Below are 19,106 nucleotides of genomic sequence, written 5' to 3'. Positions count from 1 at the left end.
CGTTAGTACTGTCACTTTGAAAGAAGATATAATTTAGATTTGTACTTAGCATTCTTTTTGTCATTCACACATTAAGAAAGCGGAAAACAAATACATACATGTGCATTTGCATTTAGACTGCTTGTTGATTGTGATTTAGGACAGTGCATCTAGTGTGTGCTCTCTGCTCTATGTTGAAAGAATTTCATTTCTCTTTCCTTAGTAGCTAGGATTTTCATTGCAAAAAGAAGATTAAACGACTGTTTATCATCTTAGATTCCATTTTATGAATTGTATATCTACATCACGCGGTGAACCTAAAAGGAAAATTTCTTAAGAAAGATCAACTGTAAAATAAATTCAATGAACATAAAAGAACTTTGGAACCTAATGCACAACATCTAGAAGTCTAGGCTAGAGACTTATTCTCGTGTCATAAAGCCTGGTAACTGTCGCTTTCATCGTAGGTTGGGTGATTCCTCCTCTTTGAGACAACAAGTGCCAGTACGGACTTATGCTCCCACGTACTGTTGAGTATATAATGGGAGACCAGAATAGGCTATATCCTTTATCCTTAGGAAGCCATGTTTTCTGCCCTATCGATCGCAATGCACTGAACACAGCATTCGGGAAGATTGACTGCCGTACCATAAAAAGTATTCTGCAGTTTTGCGATTGGTTTCGTAATCCCTCTGTCTAGATTTCCAGAGTAGTCTCTTTCATTCCTTTTCAGACTCCTTAAAGGAAATGGTCCATCTAAGCACTTGTCACTTCAAGCTCATTGAAAATTGAAGGCGACTAGAGTCATCTCTAGCTTTTTCTCGACTCTTAAAAATTTAAAAAGAAAGTTGTGTCAAAGCATCTAAAATTTATTTTAATTGGAATAACATCATTGTTCCCTCGCTGGTCTTAGGTTGAGAAAATGGAGTCCACCAACCAAGGATTTCCCCTTAGGGGAAATCCTAGTCCTTTCTCCTCTTGGGGAGATGTTGGTGCACCTCATATGGCCACATTGTCCCTTCCAGGACTGACAATTGGCCTGTCGGTATGGCTTTTCTCGACCTTTGTCATTCAAAGCACCATGATTCCTGAACAATCAAATCAGCAACTAGATGATACCAGAGTTCCCCCCCAACCTTCTACTTCATTTGTCTCTCCCTCTCCTTCTTCCTCTTTGCTTGGTGAAGATAGTAAAACTAAAAACCAAGTAACTGAGAAGAAGAACAAGGGGAAGGAGAAGAAGAAGAAGGAGCCAACGACAAAAAGGGGCAATCGTGCATCATCTAGCGAAAATCCACACACTGCACCATCCAAACCTAAATCTCCATGTGTCATCTGCAAAGGAGACCACTATCACCAAGATTGTCCTTGTATCCCACGGATCTTAAGGGAATGGTCTCCCCGATTGCACAATCCAGTGTCGACAACCTCTGACGATCATGTTGAAAGTACACTGTCAACTAGTGAAAGCGAAGTCACTGGACAGAAAGGAAAATCTAAATTTCCCTACAGACTATGTGAAGGCGATCATGCCCTCCACCGTTGTCCCTTCCTGGACAAAGCTAAAAGAGTCTTGGATAATTGTCCTGCATCGCCGCAGCGACTCCCTCTTGGATACAAGAAACTCTTGCCGAATCCATTGCTAGTTGAAAATCTGACTGACCCACCTTTGGTGTCGGTTGAAGCACCTATCATTGAAGATAAACCCTCTGAGTCCATGTTGGACCAAAGTCAACAGGTCGAGGTGGCAGTTGACCCCATATTGACTTCAGAAGATTTACCTTCGGATGATACAGTCACCGAAGAGAATGAGAACGACATTGTTCAAATTCTTTTTGTAAACATAGACTCCGATGAACATGGGGGCAATCTGCCCATTCCTTTACCACAGGAAGGAAATTTGTTAGAGTTGTATCCAGCCATTTATTCGATCCCACCTCCAAGCAACCTAGTTGTTTCCTTCGATTGGAATCTACTAGGCAGACCCCATTTACCATCTAATGTACCATTCCGAATCATAGTGCAAACTTACAAAATGGTCATGGTTGGTACCATCATAGATGAAGGGGCTTCTGTGAGTATCCTTTCCTCAACTGCTTGGAAAGTGCTTGGTTTGCCATCGCTTTTGCCTGAGATGTGAAATCTGACAGGCTTTGATAAAGGAACCAGTTGACCGTTAGGGATCCTTCTAAGTTTGCCTATAACTTTGAGAAGGAAAACCGTTTATCTGAACATAATGGTAGTCCAAGGACCTTTAGATTACAATCTACTCCTTGGGTGTGACTACATTTATAGCATGGGAGCCATTGTCTCCTCACTCTTTCGAGTAATGTGTTTTCTGCATGAAGGCGGAGTGGTCCAGCTCATAGACCAGCTTTTATTCCCCAATTCACACATAGCTAATAGTCAAATGCCATCCCTAACAGGTGTTTTTGCACAAGGAATGTCTCATCAATCTCTGGTCCATCCACCTAATGAGCGCAAGTGATTCAGTGGGCGTGACTGAAACCCATGGGGCATGCACCCTGGTCTGCTTCGGCAGGAAAACTTCAGGTATAGGGTAGGTTTCTACAGAGGATATATGGCTAGTCTGACACACCCGTCCATTTAGGAAAATGGGATTAGACCAGAATAAGATACCTCTGTTAGAAGGTAGGCCTTTTCCGATAGAACAAATGTTTTGTCTGCAAATTGAAGGGTAACTTGGAAAAGGTAGGCCTTTCCTGATAGAACAAATGTTTTGTCTGCAAATTGAGGGGTAACCTGGGAAAATATTCTTCGCTATACCTAGGGGCATGCAAACCTGTTTGCATGAAAGTGAAAAACGACCATTTATTTTCTTAGTTTGTAGGTTCTTAACCCTTTAAACTCATAGGATTGGTTGTTCCTAGCTTACATAATAAAAGGAGTCGGAGCATAATTTCGAATGGTGCAAGCTCCCTAAAAAATGAACCTATCAAAGAGACATCCTTATTATATGACTAGCACGAGCAGTTTTACGCGAAGTTCAAGCTCGTTAAAAATTAAACCTAGCAATGAGCATATGTTCCACCAGAGTTTAAGCTCATTAAAAAATGAACCCACATCCGGTAAATAACCATTGTGAACGATTATCATCAGCTTTTGAGCCTTGGTTGTGTTCTTACCATCACCTCCACTCTGTTTTAGCCGATCATTCGCCTCCATTTGATTGTTTACCCCTTTTTAGGAACAGCTGCGACGAGTGATCCTATTAGCCACCTTCTTTACACTACCATGATTGGAAAGTTCCAAACCTTACCTGGAACCAACTGCTATCTGAAAACATCACTAATTCCTCAAAAAACGAGTCTCCTTTAAGCTCTTTTCATCTGACTCGTAAAATATGAAAAGATTGCGGAGAAATTGGCCTTTCCAGCTCATTAAAGTGATTGGAAGTGCTATCCCTCCTCTAGATTTTAATCTTTTTGGACCTGAGGGATTATTACACAAAACGATAGAGCGTTTGTCTTGTTCGGCTCGTTAAAACTATCAAAAAATCATCCCTTTCGTATTGTTTTATACTTTTCCGGACTTAAGGGATTATATTAAGAAAAACGAATATTGGAGTTTTCTTTCTGTCTCTTTTTAGACTCTCTAAAATTGAAAAGGACCAAGTTATCCTTGTCGTTAAACTCGTTAAAACAATAGTGACAAACTTGTCCATTCAGACAAGAGCGCATTTCATTGTCGCTAGGCTCGTTAAAACATAGCGACGGGTTTGCCCGAAGGGTAAAAAATAGAACAAGCATATGTTATCCTCCTCAAGCTTAAAAAAAATAAAGAGGTACTGGTTGGAAATGACTGGGGAAAATTGGGAAGAAAACTTAAAGAAACTTTATTGGTAGCAGGTCGCTCTTGAACATGACACTTTCACTCCGTCACCATGATTGAGTTGGGTTGGGTTATTCCGTTCACCAGTCATACCACCATTGGTCCACCGTACCATCCACTTTTGGGGTTAACGCTACCAATCCATTTCAGTGTCGCCGATATGTTCAAGAGAAGTCACTCAAAGAATTCACCTACCCAGCTTGTGTCTCATCCGCTACAATACCTTCACGCTTCATTCTTTCACGACCACCACCATGAACCTTGTATCATCAGATCGTTTTCACCTCTACAAAATCATTTGCTCCATTCCATGTCATAGATGTGGGATCCATTAATGCCCTCCTACGACGGGTCACTTCTTGTTGACATTGGCTCATTATCCAAGGAGCCGACCTAGGGACAATCCTTCCAGTACTTTGAAGCTTGCATGCCTCAATGGCAAGTTTCTCACTTCCAGCAACAAGTTTACGCTAATGGCCTTCGACCGAAAGATTTTGCATTGTGTTCGACATCAACTCATGTATTCACACCACGTGAATTGTATTGTAGTACGTTGAGGGTCATTATCATAATCGGTGATTCCTCTCGTGTCTGTTAACAGCTTGCATCATTGGCTGGTAATCAAGAGATGTCCTTCCATGTTCGACATCAGAACATCTTTTCACATGGATCGACTTGTACTTTCGGGCGAAGACTGAATGAGTTTTGAAGACCCCAGATCTAGTTTCATCCATCTGGGTTGTGATATAATCAGGAAAATAAAGACATCAAATGTACATCATTGCTGCATAGATAATCATCCAAGCTAAGGGATGATGGCTCTACCAGAATCATTAGTTTGCACACAGATGGTTGTCTGTCCTATGTACATGAAAATGAATTTATCAAGTTGAGCATGGGAATGCCCACCTCAGCTAGATCATGAAAATATTATCAAGATAATGTATTGTATTGTATCTTATTACAGGTCACCTTCCAGTGTGAAAAACCTCAGATCCTCATTATAAAGCATTTCACCCGACATCAAAAGATTTACGACCTCATGCTTTAGGGGGAAACTGTTATAGAAATATCGGGGCACTACAATCCCAATCACATATGTCCATAAACCAAGGGCTTCTAAGTCCCTAAAAGTGTTGTTTCATACCCTGAAGGAGCAAGGTCAGCTGATTACATCATCTCCCAGAAGTTTTCCATAAAAAAACCACTCAGAACTGGTCAAAGCAGGACCATACAGACTGCCCAGTGCAAAGGGTGTGATGCATCTCACCTGCCACATGAAAAAAGTGCAATGCATAATAGAAAGCCCTTCTGTAGGGTGCGATGAGCGAGAGCAGACAAATGGCACAAGCAGTTTGCTAGGTGGAGACCCTGAGAATCTTATAGAAGCTGCTCATTTGACACTTGCCTCCCTGAATTCGCCCAAGGATGAGTAGGAGATCATGAAATCTCCAAATGGAACCAAGAACTATCAGAGAAATGACACTTCAAAATCCTAGAAGCTGACTCAACTCCCTGCAAATATCCATAAATGTATCTGTCATCCCAGAGATCCAAGGGTTGGAATTTGGTAATTTGCAAAGAGGTGCTGCTGGTTTCTCTTGGAAGACGTTGTTAGGTGATCTTGCTTTGTGTGAGGTGAAGAGGGCTTTCAAGCTGGGAGGATGGCACTGGGTCAGACCAAGTGGTTGTAATCCTCTCTTCTACTACTTTTACTAATAAATCTATTTGATTTTTCCTCCATATTCTTGTGTATCTCTGAATATTGTGTTGATATATGAATTTGTATCGTCAATATATATCTGATCCTATATTGTTTACAGTGAGAGATCTCTATGCTTTGATGGTATTATGCTGTTGTGAATCTATAGGTGCTCTTTGAAGCGGGATAAGTAAGGACGCAGTGGTGAGATTTTGTCAAAGGGGAAAGGAAACAAGCAAGGAACCAAGCGGAAGACTGAGGTTGGTACTCTCTGCTTCTTTCTCATCTCTCTCTCATAAAGGAAAAACAAGTGACTTTAACCTGTTTGTTTCTAAGATAGTTACCTGTCTTAGTGGGACTAGTAGCTTTGAATAGACACTAGATTTCCTGATAACACTATCTAACCACTGTTCTTTTGACAGTCACGGGTTTTTGTTTTCCTGTGCTGTGAACTCGTGAATCCTTCCATCCAACCAACCATTGATTTCTTTCTTAGTTGGATTCCAATGATACGACATCACACATCTCTTATGCAGATTCTAATCCCGAAAACGGAACCATTTTTTGGCTTGAGGGGGCCTAACCCAAGTTCAACATTAGTTAGCCAAAAAAATCCCTATATTACTGGCCCTTTCGGCATCAGCTCACAAAGCACGGACTGAAGTCTCACCCGAAGTAGTATGGGGGGATGCTGGAACCCAGTTTCTACACCCTTAAAATGGTTGTGATGTCGGCTTATTCCAACTATTACTACCTTCGTGCAGGTTACTTATCCCTCTGCTCTACCCTTTAGTACCTTCGTGAAGTGTCACAATTGGCTTTCGTGCAGCCCTAACCAGGGGCTGAAGTCCTTTCGCGTTGCTAGGGTAGTGAACTATGCTATTTCCCAAACTAGGCTAAGTATCTTACTTATCTTATTATCAGATCTTAGTTTTCTTCGCGTAAACAAATTGTCTTACTTGCATTCACTTAACCAATATAATTATACACATTCACGCATCATATAAGCATTATAAGTGAAATTCATACCCAATACAATAGATGCATAAATAGGAAATAAAGACGTAGGAATGATAGAATACTTCTCTTTATTAATACTTCCAGATAATTACAGACTCAGCTCGCCCTGCGCACTCAACTGCAGAGGTCCATGCACTCAGCTGCAGAGCCTCTACCTATGCTACGACCCAAAACGTAGACTTCTACTTCAGAGCTATCTCGCATACATGTTCGATCTTAATCCATTGTTGATGCCTCTAACTACTTAGAGCTTAGATCTATTTATATAATCCCATGGTCCGCGGATCATGGGTAGATCTTCTACAACCAACATTACATTATGAAAATAAGGGTGGAGAACCCTATGACTCTTTAACATCTACGTGCTCTGCATCCACAAAATGTGGAGTCTTTACATTGGAATTACAAAATTGGAGCAAAATATGGGCTCTAAGCCCCAAAAATGCCCTTGGGGGATCCCGTGCCCAATAGGTAGCTTAAGACTCCTTAGCCTCTTAAGTAGGTTGAATCTATTGTATGCTATCATGTGTTCTTTGGTTTCTTGTCTATTTATTTCAGGTGCCTAATTGACATTAAGGAGCTGATCACCAGAGAAAAGACACAAGGACTTCATCAAACAGGGATAAGTGATACAAGAGGTAGGATCTTATCCATTCTCAATTTAAGGGAACTTATGTCAGATTATCTTGTTTGTGGCTAAACCCTCTCCCCTGTGCTAGAGGGATTGTCTCCATCTACAGAGAGAATCTTCCTACAAAAATTGGCAACCATAATGGGGAGCCATACCTCTCTTTGGATTGTTTTTCATTTCATGATTTGTGACGACTTTTCTCATATTACACTTTCTCTTTTGTAATTTGTATTTTACGTTATCTACTACTTTGATTCTTGAATTTAGAGTGACAAGTCTGGTTTTGGTTTGTGGAAATTTGTCATTTTTCTTTGAATCCCTTGATCAACGCTGTTATTTTACTAATAGTAGCACCGACCAGCATGAGTTCCTCTTGAATAGTCATGCCATAGCCCGTTATGGTGCTTGTTTCTAGTTAGACAGTTGCTCTGATTCCTATAGGTTAAAATCAGGGTTTTTCTTAAATCAATGCCAGTGTGTCTTGTCCTCATAGATTTTATTTCTTGGCTTGTTTGCCTTTATTCTCCCTGGATAGAATGCTTTGTTAGCTTGATTTGTTTTCTTTATTGGTTTGAAATTTCATTACTTGATTTTTTTACTTTTTGGATGGTTTGTGTTCCTATGGCATCTAGGTCATTGTCCATTCATTTGCTTATCTGCTCATCAAGTGAGGTTGTTGATTGCTACTTCATGCATTTCATGTTTTAGTCCTTGCATCTATATTGCTTTGTTTTCAATTGAACAAGTGAAAAAGTTTCATTTTCTCTTCTCTTGTTGAACGTCTCTTTTCTGAGCATAGATTACATTGCTTGGTTTGTTTTGATTGAATCTTTGCATATTTGTTTGAAAGGAGTTCTTTTTATCGTGCTTTTCATATGATTGATGTTTGGTTGTTTGAAATGTTCATTGAAATTTTTATGTGAAATATTCATTCTAGCATTCCATTGAAGAAAATACATCATTCTAGTTTGTTTAATTGATATGTTGCATTGAGTAGCATCATTGAAAGCTAGAATTACATCATCATGAGAATTTGAAATAAAATGAATTTCTTTTACTGTTAAAAGGACTAGTTGAAGTGCATTTGATAGGAAGAGTAGGAAGTGGAAAGAATTTTCATTGTTTTGTTTTGAAAAGTGAAGTAGTGAAGAGTCATCTTACTTTTGGTTGCTTGTTTGTAGCATTGATTGTTTTCTCTTATCTCAATTTGTGTAAGCATTCATAGAATTATAAGGGTTTTGTCTCATATAGCTGCACATAAGAGTTTTTCAGGTGACATCAATAAGGCCTAAAAACTGAGACTTAATTTCAAGATAAAACTTTAAAATATATTCAATTAACGTAAGGCGCATTTGAAACTAAATGCTCACATTTAGAGGTTTAGGCTAGAGATGTGTTCTGGCGTATTTAAACCTAGCAGTTGTCATTCGCTTTGGAATTAGATAGCGCTATTATTGACTTGTGCTCCTCGTATCATCGTGTATGTAAAGGGAGATCCCACTAGGTTTGCAATCCTTTATCTACAGGAAGTCGAGTCTACTTCCTTGTAAATGTGATACACAAAACACAACATTTGGGGTGATTGCTTGCTCGTACTTTTCAGTTTGCTGGGAGGTACTTTGCAATCCACGGTTACTTGGTAATCCTTTTTTCCTAGATTATCCTGAGCATTCATTTTGGTATTTTTGACTCTTTAAATTTAAAATATCATCGAGCACTTGTCCTTTCGAGCCGGTTCAAACCAAAAGTGACTAGAGCCATCTTTTCCTTGTCTTTGACTCTTAAAACATGAAAAGGCATCAGTTTGTTTCAACGTCTTAATTTTTTTTTCCCACGATCACATCACATTCCTAATAGTTTTATTCTAGACCACATCATGAGTATATCCTTAATATATTTTAAAGAAGCTTTGAAATTAATATCTCCTCTTTTTGTTTGAGACAAAGTCATCATGGATGAACCATCAGGTTTTCCTCATTCCTCTTTCTCTCCTCTATCTGGAAGGTCATCCGGAGAAGCTCTCCCTAAACTTCCGTAGTCCCTTGAAGATCAAGGTGTTGAACTTGGAATTTTTCTGAGTATTCAACCTTTGTCATCTCATCCACCCCCATCAGCTACTGGGTCACGTTACGAATTTGGCCCAAAATCCTCTGATAATCCTATCTAGACTCTCGAGAGTCTATAAGCTCTTGAAATCCCACAAAGACTGGCTACTTATCCACTAGACTCTTTTGTGATATCTCCTTAGCATCCTTATAGTCCATATGCTCAGCATGGTGTTCCTTTGGAGTTGTCTCCTCGTTCATCTTCAGCTCGTCGCTAGTTGTTTTATATGGAGTCAGAAGGTGAAATCCTAGTCTCCTCTCCGAGTCAGTCGAAAGATTCTGCTACTCACACTCCTCACATGGGTGATGAGTAGGGATACGAGTTCCCTCCGGAAGGTTTCCCTTTGACGGGAAGAGTTCTATCTCTCTCTTATCCTGAGTTTAGTGAGCCCATATTGTTGCATGGTTATACCTCTCTAGCTCAGTTGGTTTTGGGCCCTCCTAGTGCCTTATCATTGTATTAGAACCCCATCTGGTCTTCCAATGCTATCCCTACATCAGGTCCGTTCATTCAGAACATGACCTCTTGAATGATTGTACAAACTGCAGTCACTTCAGTTCCGATTCAACCTACCATTCCATCTCAGCCTATCTCATCATTTCAGATAACTCTTCTAGTTCAAACGAGAGTCTCAGGTTAGGCCCTGGTAAGTTATTCTACCCCTCGAGTGAGTGGATAGACTATGCCACAACACGGGGGGCAAGATCTGAATATCCCCACGATGTTTGACAAAACCAGCGTGAGTGGATTACAAAATCACATGGTTGGAATTAATCAATCCTTTTATGGCACTATTCCTAACCTTATTGGTCCATCTGAGTCAAGTAACTTCCAATAGCAGCAACCATATATGGCTCAGGTCCCATTCAAACCGGCTTACGTCCCATATCGTTCGTAAGCTATGGTAAATTAGCCTTACATTCCGTAAGTTGGACCTTATGTTCAGCCTGGTCAATTCGCTATGACTGGTCGATATGGTCACATTCAATTTAGGAACTATCAAGAAACTATCTCGCAACCCTTATAGTAGCAAGGGCAACCTTTGCAGCCACAAGGACCACCTTTGCAACAGCAAGGGAAACCTTCACTACATCAAGGGAAAGCATTGCAACATCAACCTTTGTAGCTACAAACTCAGTTTGTATAATAAACCTCTCAACCTCTGCCCTCGCAAGGCTAGCCTTTGTAGTAGCAGGGGCAACCTTTGTCGCAACAAGGGCAACCTTTACGGCAACAAAGATAACCTTTGCAACAGCCACAAGGTCAGCCTTTGTAGTAGCAAAGCCAGCCTTTGCAACAGTAGGCCGTATATACATATCAACAAGGTCTGCCTATTTAAGGCCAAGGTCAACCTTTGCAAGGTCAAGGTCAACCCCTGCAGTAGTAGGTTCAAAATCCTTATATCCAGGGTCAGCAGGTTCAAAATCCTTATGTCCAAGGTCAACAGGTTCAACAACCTTTTAACCCATATTCCCATCAGCGGCCTATGGTAGGAATGATCCGGATTTAAACAGGAATGCAACAAATTACAAATATAACCATACATATAGAGATGCAGTAGAAATAATACTTGATTTCATTACTATAAAATATTGAAATATGCTTACAAACAGAAATGGAAATAAACTAGCTAGGGTTATGGTAGCTTATCTCTGGGAAGAGATGTGGTGGCTACATGCCTTTGAATTGTGTTACAGTGAGGCTCAAAGGCCTATTTATTGTTGAGAAACAATGGAAAACCCTAAACATCAAAAATCTAACCCTAGAAGATGAAGTGCCACACTTTGGGCCCTATTTCAATAAATTGGTACATCAACTTCCTGGGGTCATAACTTTGGCATACGATCTTCGTTTGATGCACACAATATCTTGTTGGAAAGATCTATTCGAGAACTACAACTTTGGGAAGAGAAACATCAGTCCATGGACCCATGTTGCTCCTAGGCTTCCCAAAACACATCATTTAAAGCCTCAAAACGGCTCCAGAAGTTCAGAACTCGAAAAACTGCTAAAAATAGTAAACTGTGCTACAATTAAGGAAACTGAAAATATGAAATAAAAAATGGTGGGGGTCCAAGTGGACTTGGTGGGTGGCCACCAATATCCACCTGGATCATTCCTCCCCCCTTAGGAAGTAGTGGTCCCCATTGCATTGAGTTCCTCCATGAGATGAGGAAACTTCTGCTGAACTTGGTCCCTAGTGAAGGAGTTGGCCTGCTTTGACAACTCGATAGTTTATCTGTTATTCCTTGTTTTATCCGCTTGTCCATTATAAAAGGGACAACACTTATAAATATTGGGGATGGATTATCAATTATCATTATTCAGAGCTCACTGTTGTATTTCCACTTTGCTTATCGACTCTCGTTGATTAAAATAGAGTACGATTGCCTATAACATCTTCATATGATTAATAAATAAGTCGATTGTTGTTCCATTCATTTATACTGAAGTAGTTCAGCGGTGCTTCACTAGCGGCTAAGGGCCCGACCCTGGTGGATCCACTTGCTATCTGTACCATTACTTTCAATTGCAGTCGTGTGATGGTTTGGTTTGGTTTTCATTCATTTAAATCACATTACTTTACTATTCTTTGTTTCCAGAGTTTATGAATTGTCTTACTATAACTGAATTGCATTGTCATTCCTTTTCATCATAATAAGATTATCATCTTGAGAAACTATATTGTTATGCTGTCCATTTCAATTATAAAGCTTCATTGTTCATTCCAGTAAACCGACTTTGTTGTTCATTGCAGATTGTTGTTCATTTCTATTAAATTAGATTATTATTCATTTCTGTTGAATAACATTGTTGTTCATTTCTTTTCTGCAAGTATTTGGTTTTTCCTTTTAGCATCATTGCAGTTAACGCATTTATTCCATTAGCAGCATTGTTGATTTGATTCCTTGTCATTTCTCATTAGTCGCTTTAGTGTGGAGTGTGAGATCAACAATTATAAAGAACATTGGCTACTATTGTCAGAGAGTTCTCAGATTGTGGATCTTGTTTATGTTTAATTTCATTTTCATCAATTGACAAAGGAAAGAGTTATTGCTACTGCATCCTTGACTAATAGTTGTTGTTAATTTCCTCAGTGAATGATTTAGTTTCAGAGCATTAAGTTTCTTTTAATAGCAAATAGGTTTTATTTCAAGCATCCGTTTACTCTCATATTTGAAGCACTGTACTACAAATTGGAAAACATTACTCTCGGATGAAATTTCCACCTCAGATTAAGTACACTCTTGAAATAGAAAATTGTTCCTGGATTGATAATTAATGTAGGATAAATAGGAGTTAAAAAGACACCTTTTATACCTCAACAGTTATCTAGTCCATCATTTGTGTGTAGATGTAAGACATGGAGATGTTCACAAGATGTGAAAATTTGTTTCTTTTGTTGAAGCAGGAGTTTATGCCATCTAGTTGTTGTCTGTATTCTGTTGTTGTTGACAGCTTGTCAAACAAGTACAAATGAAAGTTTTGTGGAGTAGATGTAACTCCACATTGGTTTGAGCCACCTTAGATCAATGATTAAGGCAGAGAAGTTCAAACTACCTTCTATGTCCCTTTCGGCAGGAGTTCTGCAGGAAGGAAAGGAGGAAGACAGTTCTTCCCAGGAGGACCAACATATCCAGGAAGGAAAGTGGTCAAAGGCTTTGGTTCAGAGGAACTATGCAAAGGCAAGAATGTGGAGGCTGAAAGAAGAGGTTGTTGTTACTCTCAATTACTATTCAGATCAGTATATCAGTCTTTTGGAGACTAAAAGTTATCTAGTGGGAAGGCGCGATCCAAAAATTGATCGTGAATAAACCTCTAAGTATAAAAGACTTCATATAAGAGGTAAAAGGTGCCAGATGGCACAAATCCTTTGTAAATAAGAGGAAAGTGAAAGTCGTAGTCTGCTCTCAGAAATAGTCTCATTGCAGAGATCTCTTCATTCTGAATCCAACACAACTTGAATGGGCGAAAATGGACTTCAGATGAAGAAGTTATCACAGGAAGAAGTTTCCCTTTATCCTTTGAAAAAGGTGAAAATTGCATTAAAAATGGCCTAAATGACTATTTGAGGAAATCGCATCACATAAGGCGAAGAGGGGGACTTAAGGTCGGGTGGAAGGGACCCCCGATCAGTGATCTCTGATGATCAGATTGGCGGATCAGGTCGGAGGTAGGCATATGCACCCATAAGGAAAAGGCCCCAGGCCGATGCGATAGTGTGATTGCAATATCGGCAGATCATCATCAGTGATCCCAAAAGGGAAGGACATTTGGGATGTGCGACTTGTGAGTGCGGTCACTGATATCGGCAGATCGATGTTGGCGATACCAAAGGAAAGGACCCCCGGGCTGTGCGACTTGCGATTTACAATTGTGATCGGCTGATCAGCAGATTGGTGATCGACACACCCAAAGGGGAATTCCCTGAGCCATTCCAACTTGCAATTACGATTAGGACCAGACCCGATGGGGTTTAAAAGCCTGATTTCATAAAATTTCAAATCTGGGAATTTGGATTTTCCTTTGTATTTCCCATTTAATGGATTTTTGGCTATTGGCCATGCCACTGAAGCGATTGTGATATGCGATGGAAGGCAGACCTGATAGGTATTGTAGGGGAAATTTAATCGAGTTTCATGTCTGGATTTCACACCAGATAGTGCTTTTCTTGTGTATTTCCATTTCAAGCCTGAAACGCAATATTTCGTGGATTTTCGCTTGAAAGGAGGCTGCTGATTTATTTTCCATGGGAAAACAGCCATCATTCTATATGCCATGCTGCAGGCGGGCGTTTTTGAAATAGGGATGCATTTTGAAGCGCAAAGAGGCAGAGCTAGGAAGAGGAATGATTCCTCATGATCACGGTTGATAGAGGAATGACCGAGGAAGACGAAAAGCCAGAAATGCCTCAAAGAAAGCCTGAGAGCTGAATTGCAAGGGGTTTTTGTAGGAGTTGGTAGTTGTTGTTGGAGTTGTTACTAAAACCGAGCATAGGCAGAAAGCAAAGCCAAAGCAGGCAGCACAAAGGTTTGGAAGAGCTCAATTGAGAGCAGTAGCACAAAAAGCAAAAGGAGGAAAGCAAAAGATGAAGCGCAGAGCAGCCAAGGGAGTCACTTGGAGTTCAAATGAGAAGCTAGAGAGTTGTACATTGATGAGAGCCAAAGAGCCAGAGCCGAAAAGTCAAACCCAGAGCCAAGAGCCAAAGCGAGAGTGAGAGCGAGAGTCAGAAAGCCGAGAGCTTCAAGAGCCAGGGAGGGATGGTGTTCTAGGCCCATTGTTCCTGTGTAAAACAGTGGAGTTGAGCCAAGATATTGTAAAAGCACCTGCCATAATCCCAGAGAGCCTAGTTGAGTTGACTAGAGCTCATGGAGATGTAGCCCAAGAATTTTGGGTGAACTCCTAATTAAATTGTTGTTCTATTTGCTTTATTTATTGTTGCATTAGTTATTACTATATGTATTTACATATCAGCCTACATAGCAGAATTTAAAACACATAATCAGTTAAAAACAAGTACCAGCATACACCTATATTTTCAATCATTTTTAATTCCCCATTGGTTAATCAATAAGACTTGGGAATATTTAAGCTTTGGAAGTGGGAGAGGTTCTTGTAAGTTAGATAAGAAGCCTAAGTGCCCCATTTTTATATCATATTGGGTGTCCAACATCATACCGGTGACTGAGAAACAAGGCAGCATTCGCATATGTGTTGATTGCTGTGACATTAATCGTGCTTGTCCGAAAGACAATTATCCCACTCCTTTTATAAACCAGATTGGTGAGCTCCAGTATTGCAGCAATAATGCTGCAACTCCTGGGGCTTCCTTCTTTACTTTTATCAACCCGGTAGTTCGTAACAAACTTGGAAGTGACAGTGCTGTATGCACAAGTACTAGCTTTTACTGCAAGCTGTCACTTGATCAACTGGTGCAAGTTCGCTACGAGATTAAGCCAACTTCTACGAATTCTCAAAAGAAGCTTTAACTGTGATAAAAGGAAACTAACTCTACAGGGGCTATTCTACTTGCAGAAAGAGAATGAAAACTGAAATGAAAAGCAAACCCTAGCACACCCTAGTTTACCCACTAACCCTATTTTTGCAAGAAAAGAGATGGAAACTAATGAAGCGAGTGCCATTGACTACTAAAAAGGTAAATTACATTTATTCAATCTACTTTTGAGGAGAAATGAGAAGAAATCATCTTTTTGTACTTTTGAGTTATTTTATGTGGAATTATTATGCATGTGATTTTATTGGTTGTGACTGTGCAGAGTTTTGGTGGCAAAGGAAGATAGAGTTGGCTTTTGCAAATGGTGAGGGAGGTGTGGAGAGGTACTAAGAAGCCCCTAGTACCCTTCTAAATACTTCCATTGCGATCAGACTTCGAAAAATCACTGACATGAAATTCTACAGGAGACTGCAGGGGATCTACAGAAGGAGGCTGAAAGTGGTTTTTGGAGGTTTGAAGGTGGAAAAATGATGGGAAAGGGGAAATGAAGGCTGGATGAAGGTGTTGAGGGTCTATAACTTGTCAAGGAAGATTAAGGACGAAGGAGATGGTTGGATTTGTTCAAATGGCAAGAAAGCAGCTTTATGGAAGAACAACGTAGAAATTAGGGAAGATTGGCGAAATGTGGCGAATGAGCTGGGGGATCTACAAGAAGTGAGCTGGTGCTGGTTGTTTTATGGAGGAATGATGAGTTGGGATTTCCTGCAAGAGATCTGCACACTTACTTCTCAAAACTGACCAAAGCAAGAACTAAAAACAGAGTTTTGTCTAGCTTTACCTAATTTTTGACCTAAAAACAGAAAAATGTTGAACAGTACCTTGTGAACAGAAAAGTATGTGAGAGAACTATGGTGAAAGGACATAAAATGATCTAAGCAATTAAATCTGAACCAATATCAACTTTTCCAAATCAAAGTATCACACTAGCATTTGCATGGAAGAGCAAAAACTGTGTTTTTAGTGGTAGCAGTAGTGCCTTGACCTGGAATCATAGTCCCAAGGAAGAAGAAAGGAGATCAAGACTTGCTGTTAGCCTTTTTGGATCTTTTTCTATTACTGTAGCAACTTACTTAAGCAACGTGAAGTAAAAATAACTATTCTAACCATCAAAAGCAACCTAATCTAATGAAGTAAAATGAGTATATGCAGCAGAAATCAACTCATGAATGGAAACAAAAACATACAAGTACACAAAGCAGGTGTTGGGCAGCTTGGGTTGGGCCCTAACTCAAGAGCTATAGCCCTCTAAAAAATATCAGTGCTGGTTCATGTTAGCTCTACTGTATGACAATGATTTTTTAAAGTCAGAGATGATCTTGGTCCGCTTGGTTCCACTGAAAAGAAGCTCACAACAGTCATCTTCTCCTTCCCTTGCACCACTCATTCTCCCTTCATCAGTCCCAAAAACGATTAATTCCTTTATCAAGTTCGGTTTAATCGATATCGCAAATCGCATCTGTGTATATATCAAGGCTGCGCTCCTTGGCTTCTGTCGATGCGATATTGCGATGTGATCTGATCGCAAATCGCATCCGGGTATGTATAATGGTTGAGCCCCTCAGCTTCCGCTGATGCGATATTGCGATGTGATTCGATCGCAATCGCGCATCACCATACGTAAAGGCCCAAGATCCAAAAACCTGATTCAACGACTCCCATCGCACCCGATAAAGTGACTCGCCCGATCATCCCTCCGCCGTCTGATCAGCTCCGCCAAGATCCAATGGCCCACACTCATTCCACTCCCGCTTCTTCCGATATCCCTCGCTAAGCCATCTCCACTGTCTATCCTCCTGATCCAATGACCGACCCTTCTCCTTCCTCCTACTCGTCCACCTGCTGTGTAGTCCGCATCTCTTAACTGTTCTGTGCTCCCGAAGGATGAAGGTGACCAGTCTACTAGTACCAGGTGCATTTCCTCCTCAACAACCAAATTCAACAGACATTATGGCCAAGAAGGAAAAGGACAGATCACGAACAGGCAAATGCATTTAACAGTTATGGGACTTCATCCCATACGACACTCTAGCCACCTCAGAGGACAGCAAAGCACCCGAGAAGATCAAATTCATCCACTACAACAAGCAATCACACTTAGAATCCATCAGGTAGTTAAAGCAGTTGGTGGTTAATTATGACCCCTCCATACTTAGAATGGCCAAGTGCCTTTGTAATGAAACTCTATATATACCCAGAAACAAGATGTAATCAGGGTTGATGGTTGTTTTTTTGATGCAAGGTTCAACTTCTGGATACTGTAACTACTTTGATACTTGCAGCGTCTCGTCTTCATTTACAGCTACTACAAGATTCTTTTGTTGTTAATTGCTCACTTTCTATTTCTATTCTATTCTAGGCTATGCATGATATGTAGTTTTCCTAAAATCTTGATGTTTAGCAATAGAGGAGCTATCATCCTACCTCTGTGTTAAAATCTTGCATGTATCAGTGAATGTGTTATTCAGGTTTCTTTTCACTTAGTGACAGAGAGCTGTCATCCTGCCTGTACATTAGGGAATTAGATTTGTAGACCTCTTTACTGGTTGCAGCCGACCATCACAAGGTCTTCTGCATCTAATGGTGTGGTGAATATTCTCCATATTCACCCAATCTCTGAACTGTGAGTAATTGGTGGTCTAAAGCCTTGTAGCCTGGGGGTGTTCACGCATGTCTGGAGTTAAGCATAGTAGAAGTGGTTATCTGGCTTCAACAAGCATCATTCCTTCCATTCATCCATTTGCAACAATAAGTTGAATTTGTAATGTTCCCGAGCATCTCCGAGCTACAACCTAGGAGAGTTTTTTTGGGTGATAACAGTTCAAAACTTGGTTCATCTTCATTATCAAAAATAACATCACATAAACTGTTCTCAAAGAGAGCTCGAAGATGAGCTGAGTACAATGCTACACAAAAGTGTGAAAATATACTAAGAACTAGCTAACCTACTGAGGCTCGAAGCCTTCTTATTTATACAAATGGGGACTCCCAACAGTCCTCCTAAAATTAAGGAACTTGGCTTCCTAGAAATGAATATAATAGAAGTCCTACTTGACTTTCTTGGCTACCCATTGGAATCATCAATGTGGGCCTTTGTACTCTGAGCTGTTGATGGAGGATTCAAGGAAACGGGTAATTAATGAAGGGGACACCCCTCTTACAAGTCATCTTCCCTATTTTCCTCAAGTTTGGCTGCCATTTGCTCATAAATTCCTTGTCTTTCTCCAAAATTGTCCAAAAAATCTGCAATAAACATTCATTAGACTACATGGCAAAGTGACTAATCCAATTCAATCTATTGACATAAATATATTCAAAAAAATGCATAAAACTATTGAGAATGGTGGATTAAATCGAAATAATAGGCAGAATGAGCCCATATAGTTACCCATGTCTGGGGCTCATCATCACCCCCTGCTGAATGGGTTGCTCATCCTCTGAGCAACTAATCTAGCTCTTCATCTTTAATAGCTTTGACAGATTCCCTGACATCCCAAGCCTCTGATGTGATGTCTTCCTCTCTATCATGGAAACCTACTTTCCTGTCCACTTCCTCCCATTGTTTATGTTCTTCCTCCTCTTTAACTCCTTCCAACAGTCCTAACAGCAGTGGAGGACTGAATTTAAGACCAATCTAGTTGGCTTTCAAGTTTTGCATTGAGTGTTTATATAGGGGCACCCTCCTCATGGCCTCCCTCATTCTGTTTGGGGAGTGATACTCCCTGATCCTTAAGCTATGTGGCAATGTATTCCACCTTCTCATGTAAGCATGAAGGTAGTCATCGCCAAACAATCTCTCCATA

This window comes from Pinus tabuliformis, chromosome 9 (assembly GCF_031772625.1).
Source record: "Pinus tabuliformis cultivar Carrire ecotype Pingquan chromosome 9, CPIR1, whole genome shotgun sequence".
Taxonomy (NCBI): Eukaryota; Viridiplantae; Streptophyta; class Pinopsida; order Pinales; family Pinaceae; genus Pinus; species Pinus tabuliformis.
The sequence above is the reverse complement of the archived record's forward strand: the minus strand, read 5'-3'. Positions refer to the sequence as shown.